Source organism: Dermacentor variabilis, chromosome 2, assembly GCF_050947875.1.
Source record: "Dermacentor variabilis isolate Ectoservices chromosome 2, ASM5094787v1, whole genome shotgun sequence".
NCBI classification, from domain to species: domain Eukaryota; kingdom Metazoa; phylum Arthropoda; class Arachnida; order Ixodida; family Ixodidae; genus Dermacentor; species Dermacentor variabilis.
This window is the reverse complement of record NC_134569.1, coordinates 26,860,423-26,872,561: the sequence shown is the minus strand read 5'-3', so window position 1 is coordinate 26,872,561 and position 12,139 is coordinate 26,860,423.

Sequence of the window (12,139 nt, the reverse complement as noted above, 5' to 3'; positions counted from 1 at the left end):
GATAGATAGATAGATAGATAGATAGATAGATAGATAGATAGATAGATAGATAGATAGATAGATAGATAGATAGATAGATAGGCAGATAGATAGATAGATAGATATAGATATAGATATCGATAGATAGATAGATAGATAGATAGATAGATAGATAGAGAGAGAGAGAGAGATAGAGAGAGAGAGAGAGAGCAAGGGCAGGAAAGGCAGGGAGGTCACAACCAGACGAGCGCGCGGTTTGCTAGCCTACACTGGGGTGGGGGAAAGGGTAACAAAAAGAGGAAAAGGGAGAGACAGTATTATGACCAAAAGTGCCCACGTACCCATTTGCACATACCCAGTGTCGCATACGCAATGACTCATTATTGGTGGCTCATTATAAAAAAATTAATAAAATGAAAGAAGGTGATAAGTATCACGCGCAATTCTGTTAAATGGTATGTGGGATTTAAAGGCACCTATGAGCTTACATAAAACATATTAAAAAGCTCTATGTCATGATGTTTTATGTCTTTATTGTTTGTTGACGCAAACAGAGGTGCTTTGACATGAACTACATTGTCGGTTCTGGAGCGTGTGTCGCGAGCCTATTATGCGAATACAAAAAAAAGCAAAACAAGAAGAAAAAAAAAGGAACGACGCGTGCCAAACACCGAGAATGTTGGCAAGGAAAGCGTCGCGTTAAAAAGAATCTTTGTTTGCCAAGTTCAGAAAAGTGGATTCCGAAATCAAGCTTCTCGTGGCGGCACTTATCCCAACCTGTGTATAATACATTCTTCCTTCACTGAACTAAAAGTGCGTCGATCTTTCAATGAAATGCCAGGGGTCTAAGGACTCGTATATCAGACTTTCTTCAATTCATTTTCACAAATCGCTTCCCCATACTGGTCATTTGCGAACCAAATACATCAACTCCACTCAGACTGTCCGGTTATGAATCTTTCGTCTCGTCCACATGCGGTGCGAGCACGAAAGTGATCATCTACATCCGCACGGACTTAACATATGTCGCTAACGCGATAGAGCCTCATGACAACAACCAATATTTCTGCCTAAATGTCCAAAAGAAGAATGTGTCATTTACACTAATTGGAGCCTACATATCCCCAGCGGGTCACTTTGACGGCGAACGACTTAAGAAAATATTACTAATGAACAATGGCACCTGGGTTATCACAGGTGACTTCAACGCGCATCACCAGCTATGGGGAAGCACTAAAATTGACTCCAAAGGCAGGAGCCTTGCCTCCTTTGCTGCCGACCATGATTTGTACTGTGTGAATGACGGCAGCCCTACATTTCTGCGAGGCACGACCTACAGTAGCTGCTTGGACTTGACTTTGGTGTCACGGCGCTTTGCCTCGAGCGTCCAATGGTTTACAGACATAGAAACACATGGAAGCGACCATATTCCAACATACATAATGATTAGAGGAGTTGAGCAACTCTCCTCTACTGTGTTGCGTACAGTTGGTTGGACAAAATTTAAGAAGGATATGGATGACACATGTCGGGAAGGCCTCTCACACACTATCGAAGAAGCAATCGCAGAGGCATTGAAAACATCCATCTGCTCGCTTACAAGGTCAACAAGGCGATAAAAAATATTAATTAAATTATGGGGTTTTACGTGCCAAAACCACTTTCTGATTATGAGGCACGCCGTAGTGGAGGACTCCGGAAATTTAGACCACCTGGGGCTCTTTAACGTGCAGCTAAATCTAAGCACACGGGTGTTTTTGCATTTCGCCCCCATCGAAATGCGGCCGCCGTGGCCGGGATTCGATCCCGCGACCTCGTGCTCAGCAGCCTAACACCATAGCCACTGAGCAACCACGGCGGGTGACAAGGCGAACAGATTTGGACATGGAACTGGATCGGCTGCGTGCCGCACGCCGACAGGCGGAGAGGAGGTATCGGCGCACGAAGTCCGTCTTGGATATGAGGGCTTCACGTCGCATACAAAAGAAAGTCCAGCGTCGCATGGATAAATTGGAAGATAAGCGATGGAAAACATTCTGTCAGTCGCTTGATCCCCGAAAATCGCTCTCGTACATATGGAGAACGGTTAGGGGTCTTCGCTCATCTCCGCATGAAAGGAAGCCCTTCGCTGCTCTGGCCCTCTACCAATTCCGCTCGGAACTTCAAGTGGCTGAAGAGTTCTGTGCACGGGTTGCTGGGTCCGTGGCCATCATTACTGACGCAGCATTGAATGACATCCCTGAGGCACGTCTACCAGAAATGAACGTGCTATTTTCACTCGAAGAGCTAGATGCTGCGTTGGCGACCTGCAGGCGTTCTTCGTCACCAGGACCTGATGACATCACGTATGCTGCCCTATGCCACCTTGGACATGACTCACGTGATGAGCTTCTCAACTACTACAATGAGTCTTGGCAGAACGGCGCCGTTCCTAAACAATGGAAATCGAGCCGCTTGATCCCCATTCTGAAACCATGAAAGTCACCGCTTGAGATGTCATCATATCGTCCGATTGCGCTTTCGAGCTGCGTCGGCAAAGTAATAGAAAGAATGATTCTTGCCCGATTGGAATGGTACCTAGAACGATTCAACATCTATCCGAACGCCATGACAGGCTTTCGTCGAGGTCGCACGTCCATCGACAACGTCGTTGACATCGTAACATGGGTCCAAAATCAAAAATCTGCGGCACTTTCTCTGGATATAAAAGGAGCATACGACAACATCGCCCATGAGGCCATACTAAACTCACTTGAGGCTGTTGGAGTTGGTGGCCGGATGTATCAACGGATTCGGGACTATTTGACTGAAAGGCGTTTTTTCTTACAGACCGAAGACGGCCCAACTTCAGACCATTACATCTGCCGTGGTGTGCCGCAGGGTGGAGTGTTGAGCCCTATTTTGCTCAACCTCGTCCTGGTAGGACTAGCGGATTACCTACCGCAGACAGTACATGTCTCAATATACGCCGACGACATTTGCATCTGGGCCTCTGCGGTGACTTGCCCTCAGCTAAAAGCCAGGCTTCAGCGGGCGGCAACCATGACGGCTTCTTATCTCCGAGAACAAGGCCTCAGTGTGTCTACTTAAAAGTGCGCATTACTTGGTTTTACGCGGAAACAAATGTCATCGTATCCTGTTACCATCAATGGTCAAGCTGTATTCTATGTTAAGACGCATCGCTTTCTGGGCGTCATCATTGACCGCAACCTCTCGTGGAGCCCTCACTGCGTATATCTGAAGAAGAAGCTAGTCGCCATTGCTCAGGTCTTCAAATTTCTATGCGGGAAAAACTGGGGTACACCAGTCCATTCTATGTTGCAGCTGTACAGGGTTTTGTTTCTCGGACTCCTACGTTACAGCCTACCAGTGTTGTCAAATGCATGCAAGACGAACTTTCGCGCCTTGGAGAGCATACAGGGTCAAGCCCTACGCACGTGTTTGGGGCTGCCTCGGTGCACGTCAACAGCAGCAACAATTGCCATCGCAGGAGACCATACAATCCAGACACATGTAGCTGTCGACTCTCTCAGAGCGCACATTCGCCATCTGTCAAGGATCCCCGACCACCATTTGGCCTCCCTACCAGCCGAGAGACCTCAAGCGACCTTTTCACGAGTGATTAGCGCTCATCAAGAGTACATGCCAGCATCTTTTACACCAGCGGCGAAGCCTTCCTCCCCCCTGTGGTGCCTGCGACAGCCTGAAGTAAATTTTGCTATTCCTGGAATTACAAAAAAGTCCAATCATCCATCGCCGGCTCTGAAGCAACTTACACTCCTATTACTGCACCAGACGTATCATGACCGCATACATATATATACCGATGGTTCGACCTCACCTACCAGCTCAACTGCCGCATTCGTCGTTCCAGCCAAGAACGTTACAGTTAAATTCAAATTGTCGCACACGACTACATCTACATCGGCAGAACTTGCAGCTCTCTATGCCGCTATGATGTACATCACCGAAGAGCCAACAGAAAAATGGGTCGTATTTTGTGACTCTAAGGCAGCCCTTCATAGCATCAAGTCCGCATTACGTCACAGAACTTACGAGCAAATGACATCTGAAATCAGGGAACTGCACCACCTTGCTCTGGAAAGAGGATACCACATTATATTTCAGTGGATTCCTGCTCACTGTGGCATCATCGGCAACAACCTAGCTGACAAGGCTGCCCGGTGTGCCCACGAAGATACCCAGACGCGTTCAATACCCTTGGCGAGGTCGGACGCTGCCAGGAAACTCCGCCTACTTGCGCGCAAGAAGTCCCAAGATCTCTGGATTTCAAGTGGCTTCAATTGCAGATTACGTAAACTGGACCCCACGCTACGGCTACAACTGCCATCTAGCCTTTCCCGCGGCGAAGCAACCTTGTTGTGTCGCTTGTGGTTGGGAGTGGCGTTCCCGAACACATACTCCTACCGTATGGGAATGGCCGAGAGCCCGATGTGCGACTCCTGTGGGTGCGAGGAGACCATCGAGCACCTATTGTGTACCTGCCCTCGCTACGATGTCCAACGCCTCTCTCTGCGGGCAACTTTGCGCAGACTAGACTCGAGACCGTTCACCGAGTCAAAGATACTCGGACAATGGCCACAACCGTCACTGGCTCGAAAAGCGATTCGTGCACTAGTGCGGTACTTGAAGTGCACGGGCTTAAGAGACCGCTTATAGTGTCATTGTGTACGCTGTCCCTCCCACACGTACTCAGTACTTACTCTCTCCCTTTCTTTCTCTTTCTATTCCCATTTTCCCCACCCCCAGTGTAGGGTAGCAAACCGGATGCTATTCTGGTTGACCTCCCTGCCTTTCCTACCCTTGCTTTCTCTCTCTCTCTCTTCCTTCACTCCATCAGTGTACCCCAATATTGAGCTCAGGCTTGCTTCATTAAGTTGGTACAACAGTACTGCCATCCGAAAGCCAACATGTGAGGCATGGAGCCCGCTACGGCAGCTTAGCGGCTGTGAAGTTGCCCAACTGAGCACTAGATAGTGGTTCTGATGCCGCCAGCTGTGGCCACATTTCCATGAAGGCGAAATGAAAAAGCCTGTACACTTAGATTACGCGCACGTTACTGAAACGTAAATGGTAAAAACTATTCCACAGTTCCTCACTATAGCGTGCCTCGTAACCGGATTGGAGTTAAGACAAATAATATCGCAGAACTGTTCTAAATTTATTTTAATGCGAGGCTATAAAGCCAGGAGGACGCAGACCTTTTAAATGTGACGTCAACTGCAACCTACATTGTTTTAAAACAAACAGTTGTCACTTTCTTACCCACGTATTTTCATACCATACACGACTCGAAGCCCCTCCTCAACTCCACCGAGCTTAACAGAGCGTTGCCCCTCGACAGAGGACACTACGCTTTTCCAGAATTTCCGTTGAGTACTGTAAACAAAGTGCAGGGTCAAGGAGCGGTGCTGCCATTCGCCTCCCTGAGCCGAGGTCGATCGTTGAGTGAAAGGAGCAGCGCCGCCTCCATTCACGTTCTGCTACAGGGAGGGGAGGGGGCGGGGTTTAGTGTTGCCAATTGAAAAAAGCTAAACGGAAGGAAAACAGAAACAACTGCTGTGGAATTCTGCTCGGAGATACTGGAGATTGAACAAAATTCGATTTTATTTCCTGGAAGCTTTGTGTTGAATAATTGCACCCTGTTGATCACACATAAGTGTTCACCGTATGCGAAGATTCGCTAATGTAAATGAACTAAGAAAAGCAATGACCGGTGGCTATAGGTGTGACGTGTCACAACCTTTACTGCGCAGATAAATAGTTGCATGCATGAAACGTTGGCCAGAACTGTCGAAAAAACGTAATCAACCAGTACAGAAAGACAAACTTAGTCCTCCTTAGCAGAATAATGTTTTTTTTCTTTTTCTTCTTAATCAGATCACACACATGACGATGTCTACACTGCACTCACCTGAGAACGCGCTAATTGTACATTATGACGGCAGCTAGGTGTTTTGGCAATCAGACTAAAAAAGCAAAAGTATCTTTTGTTCTATGTTCTAACAAGAAAGTAATTTGAAAAAAAATTAAATTATGGGTTTTTACGTGCCAAAACCACTTTCTGATTATAAGGCACGCCGTAGGGGGGGGGGGGGGGAGGGGGCTCCGGAAATTTGGACCACCCGCGGTTCTTTAACATGCACCTAAATCTAAGTACGCGGGTGTTTTCGCATATCGGCCCCATCGAAATGCGGCCGCCGTGGCCGGGATTCGATCCGGCGACCTCGAGAACGTAAATTATTTCGGTTTAACTGAGGCATTTGTGTCTTGTTGAACTGATTTTTACTTGTGTCGCCGAATTCTTTTAGTGTTATTACTACGCACTGTTCTTTCGGTCGACGCATAAAGCGAATCCGTTCTCGAATGGGCCTTTGAACGTTCATTTCGCCATATAGTTAAGAGAGGGCTCTAGCCCAACTTCGATATTTCTATTAAAATGCATGTAAAACGCAGGAAATCTTTCATGGCAAGAAGGTAAATAGAGAAAAAGGTAACAAGGACGGGGGTAACGTAAGAAGGCGCCTGACCTCTTTCTTTACAGAAATTCGTAAAAATAGGTAAGCTTAAAGAAACTGAACCGCGAAGTTTACAAAACCCTAACTCAGCAACGAAAACAGATGTCGCAGCTGTGTAAACGTATCCGTTAAAGCATCTGAAGACGACAAATTTTATATATAAGCTTCTAATGTACGTAAAATATACTGCCTAATATCCTATATACTATATTATATATACTATATAGTATATAGTATAGTATATATACTATATACTATACTGCCTAATAACCTACCTAGGTTAAACAATAAAAAAGAAAAAGAACGCTATGAACTACCACGTCCAAATTTTCTGATCCCCTATTGCGAACTGTGCTTTTGTGCGTCTCCGTCTTTTGTTGTTTCCCTACTTTACTTCCACCAATCCTCCAATCGCATCTTAATAATGTCTATTGCGGACATGTTTCCTTTACCACTACTCCCGCTGAACCCAAGGGCTTCAAGGAGGCCAGTGGTGAGCGTCGTCGTCGGCGCAACCTAGCGAGCGAGCACAGCGGAGGGTGAACGAGCGACCGCGGAGCACAACGGGGGATGAAAGACGCGAGGAGGAAAGCGGAGGAGGGTTTGGCAAAGCGTGAGAAGAGCGTAGTGCAGCGACGATCCGTACGAGATGGCGCTAGAGTAGCGCGCGTCGTCTGGCGCGTCGTCTGCTGCGTCTGGCTGTGAATCGCGCCCACACGTCACGCACGCGATGCCTCTCGCGATCTCCAGATTAGCGAGGCAGTCGCGCCACACTTCGCCCCGTTTGCAACCTGCCACGCGAGACAGATTGCCCGCGCCAGCCAATATATCCCGAAATAGAAACGCGCGCTCAAATTTCGCAATTATGGAGCGCTGTGATTGTCGGCGATTTTTTTCCCTGGTGAGCTAGAGTTATAAAAGTGACGCATGCGTTTTTTTAAGTTTGAAATTTTTATTATTTAACCAAGAACTCACCGCTAAAATAAAGAAAAATTGCTTTTACAGTCTCTAAATTTTAAGCGTACTTTTAGGTGCAAGAATCCTTATCAAAATCGGAGTAGTGATTGCTGAGAAAACTTTTCTCTGTTGCCATGTATTCAGATAGGTGCTCGCGAGCTAAAAAGAAGCATCCTAGAAGTCAGGCCAGGCTGGGGGTTCGGTATCCAACCGTTTGCGTTCCTGATGTGTCAGAAGAGGTCATTAGGCGGGGACCTTGGTCTTGGTGTGATATTGTTTGCATAGAGCGTCTAGACAAACAAATTACTGTGGCTTTGTTGCAACTTTATTGATTTTAGGGACAGGAACGGGCCATAAGCTGCCGTCGTACGTGGGCACCAAATTATGCCGTAGTCACATAAAAGAATCAGAGCTGTCTTCATACGCTCACACGCGCACGCATATATGTAGAAAGAGAGATAAAGAAAATCGTACGCAGAGCAGAGAAAAAGACAATAAAATATCACTAGATGTCCTTTTCGATACGTATACTCACTTCTCTCGAGTTATAAGCTACTATTTTCACTAAACCATAATGTCCTAAACTCGTGAACAAAATATGCTACACAAAGATCAGCTTCCAGATAAGTACTACACCATGGTCACATTTACACCCAAGTGACGCAAACGGTAATTTCTGACTGGGAATAACCGTAAATCTTCGTTTCTCTGGCTCACCGCCAATTTTCACACACTTCTGGCTATTCTCAGAAATGCAACTGTCTTTCTCGCGAGGACTGAGGGGCCTTCAAAACGAGGGTTACTTAATAACTGTATTCACGTACTGTCGCAACCGTTGCCACAACAATAAATCGCCCCGATGTTGTAAGCACAATTCTCGCTCGGCAGTACTGCCAGTGGTTGCGCTGCGCGCAGATGTTCCTTTTTCGAAAAGCAACGAAGTACAAGTAATATTTGTGGGCTAACAACGACTGCGAGTCACGTGTTGGATGTTGAACAACAGTGCCTTCGGGGGTCATGACCCATTCATGACGCCATGATTACAGCACGCTAAAGTGAATACAAAAGGAGGTTGGCTTAGCATTGTAAATGCAGGCATTGTGCTGATCTCAACGATCTCGTGGATGGATAACAGACCATTCTTTCAAGAAACCAACGTCACTACCCATCAGTGAAGTTGGAAGTTTGGAGCTCGGAACGTGGAATTAGGTGTGAAGTTATATTATATATAGGTGAAAACAAATACTACCAGTAATTCTTTATTCGCATTTCATGCGAATATAAGAGTTCTTTGTTCAAATTCCATATAGGTACCACACAAGAGAGGTCACTTTGTTTCACCAAGTTCGACAATATGTGTAAATGAATTAAGCAAATTAAAGTCTCTAGGTTTGTAAGCTGCAAACAAGACGTAGATGTTAATTTACTCAAGTATCTTGCAGAGCAGACGCTTAACATAACAGACAAATATTGTGTAATGCTGAGCGGCGCGTAAAACGTTCGCTATATGAGCAATCCGATAGAAAGTTGTCCGTAGTAGCCATCAGAACCACGGACTGAGGGCAAATATACCAAATCCCTTCTTTCGTTTTTGCCAATCCTGCTATTTCTATCCAGCGTTCCGTTTCAAATGTTTGAATAGTAGTGCAGGTATAAAATGTGAAAACCTTAAAAGGTGACTTAAACAGCTACTTTCTGATAGAGTTGAAGTTAATTCAGCGTGCAAGTAATTTTAGTGTGAAGATTGATGCAGTTTCAGTACACAACTTTGAATAAGGGACGCAGGCGAAAACTTAAGGTCTAAAACTGTCGTTTGTAATCGGTATTTCTGTTTATACAACAGAGAATACAACACTAGCAAGATAGGAACAGCTTTCTTTTATTGTGTGGTTATGTACTTTGCTTGTTGCTGTCCAATGAAATGTTTTTCTTTTTTGTTTTTGAGATATAGAAGATGAGAAATGAAAGACCGTCAGAAGCTTCATTAAAATTACATTCTTACTAGGTGTTTTATTGACAATGACGGGCCCTTCCATGGGTTTGCGGGTGTCCGAGATCTCCCGTTCAAGATTGAGGCGGTTGAGTGAAGAATTTTACATCCGATTTTTAAAAGCATCATAATGTGACTGAAGACTGAATGACTGCGATTAATAAAACACACCTTTCTGGGAAAGCAGTTATTACTTCATTTTCCAGTCAAATGTCGTTATTTCTTGCAAGATATATCCTTCCTGCCCAGATGCGGAGTGTTCTTGCATTGGTAAAAACCACCATGTCTTTGTCATCACGCAATGTAATTGTGGTGCCCTGTTGTATAGGCACTTGCTCACTCTAGCGAACTATGTCGGATAGCCAGTTTCTGTCGTATATTATTAGCATTATTTTTCAGCCCATGCGACCACGGCATCGTGCTTCCTCATATTATAGTTGTGATCGCTGCACACGTGCTTGCTTAAGAAATTTCGTCCGCTAAATGCTGCTCAGCCTAATCAACTTGAATAAAATATTGACATCGTATTTACCGATGGATGAGTATTTTCCATGGTGTTCATTTCTCTTCATTCTTATTGCTTATTCTTTTTAGGAATAGAAAATAAATATGGCGCAGTTTGATACTATTGCTGGTCAGCAAGTGTGATCTCTTGCATAGGAGCCTAGGCGCATGCTTTTGAAGCTATTCTGGACAAAATATTCATGGTAGGGCCTCGTTCGCCAGGTATTGCCCGATTAAGTCGTGGCAGAGCCAGCGACGGTGGATTTGCCACATAACTTATTGACGAGCATAGCGGCGGGCACTATGGTCTGGGAACGTTCGTGAGATGTATAACCCGTGCTTTTGTTTACGACATTGAGCGTATTTGGATTTGTTACGTGAAAACTGATTTTGCGATAGAGTTTAATGGCGTGAAAACACTGCTTTGACTACCAGAAATCTCGTAATAGCTTTCCTGAATAAATCTCACGACCTGTGTTTTTTTTTTCAGGTCACCTAAATAAACTAACACCAGTTATTGAATTCATTCTGTCCTCCTTCGAATGTCGCAGTATTCATGTCTTACACTCAGCAGCCGAACGCTAACAGCGAGCTTAGCTACCAGCGTTCCACTTTTGCGCCTTTTGCTTTAGGTGCGAAGCGAGCTTTGTTTTGCGCTACATACCAATGAAGGTGCACTCCAGGTACTTGTCAAGGGCAGACCAGGGAGCGCTGTTACGTATCCAAGGTTTGAAACGGAAGGGAACCGTCGTAAACTGGCGATGACTCAAGAACAACGCGAGAAGAGTTGTTTGGCCGTTGGTTCCGACCACACTCCGTAAACATGGTCTTCGACAACGACAGCCTCGAAGTCCGACGAATCAATCTCGCAGGAGTAACCACAGCGACGAGGGCGAAGAGATCCCCACAAGTGGAGAAATCGCCTTCCGCGTTACCATCATTCAGCAACAACGGAACGAGGTAGTTGGACGGCACAGCGAACTGGGAGGAAGCCGTGCCCACGTGGCGTCGGCGACGGGACGTCCGTTTCGCGCGGAGGTGAGAGCTGTTGTGCGGCGCACGCTTTGGAGCGGCGGGCGTTCGATCCCGCGGCGTCTCGGGAGGAGCACTCCCGACTCCTTTCCCTTCCGGGAGAGCATCGCCTTGCCACGCTCGCCCTTCTTTCTTTTCGTTCCTCCTTTCTCTCTAGCGCGCGCTTCTTACGCAAGGGAAGGAGGAAGAACCAGCGCATAAGCGCCTCTCTTACGCTAAAGCGGGGAATGCGCGTAGACATATAGTAGGACAGAAGTTGTCTCCAGGGCACACTGCTTCGGGCACAGAAGTTGATAGGAATGAGCACTTCACGACATACTTGCTAAAACGAGGCCATTATTCCGCAAACAACCATTAACTGCTTCCTAAAAAAATTTACTCCCAACCCGTATCCTGAGGTAACGCTGCAGCACCACTTCGGGCAATGAGAGTCATAGATTCAGTCAGTCATAAATAGTCAGTCATAGACTGGCTGTTTCGCCCAACTGGTGAAAGACTGACAGCGATAGCAAGGTTTAGCTTTGCTAATGAACTTCTCGGGCGGTGTTCTAGCTATTCGCGGGTGCGACTACACAAGAAAGCGCCAATGTTTCTGGCACCCTGAAAAGCTTTAAGACACCTTGCAGAGCCTGCAATGGCATCGCACAGGCGCGGCTGCGCTGCCTCTAAAGAGCGGCGCCTGTGAAGTTACATCACTTCTAGATTGTTTGGAATGTCCTAATAGTCTGACAAAATTTAAGATGGAAGGCATGCACTGTGAATGAAATACACTTTTGCTTCTAGTCGGGAACTCTTTAAACTTCAGACGAACAATTCAGTGAGAAGCAGAAGACTATGCTACAGAGACTTTGGCGCTTGCTTAGTATAGCATCTAGAAAAACTGATAGGTTGCCGTTTTTGTACCTATTCATTTTGATGCTTTTGGTTGCGCACGAAACGGACGAAGGAAAGGAGTAGACGGCAATGCGCAATGCTAGACAATTTTAGTTCAACGTTATTGTAATAGTAGGGTTAAGGGGGATAGCGTTACAGTTCCACAAACGAACTTTGCAAAAAGCGAGTTTTGATACAGCCTGATAACGTAGTTTAGCTTGCTATTTAACTACGTTTTACATATCTCGTATATAGTGAACATACT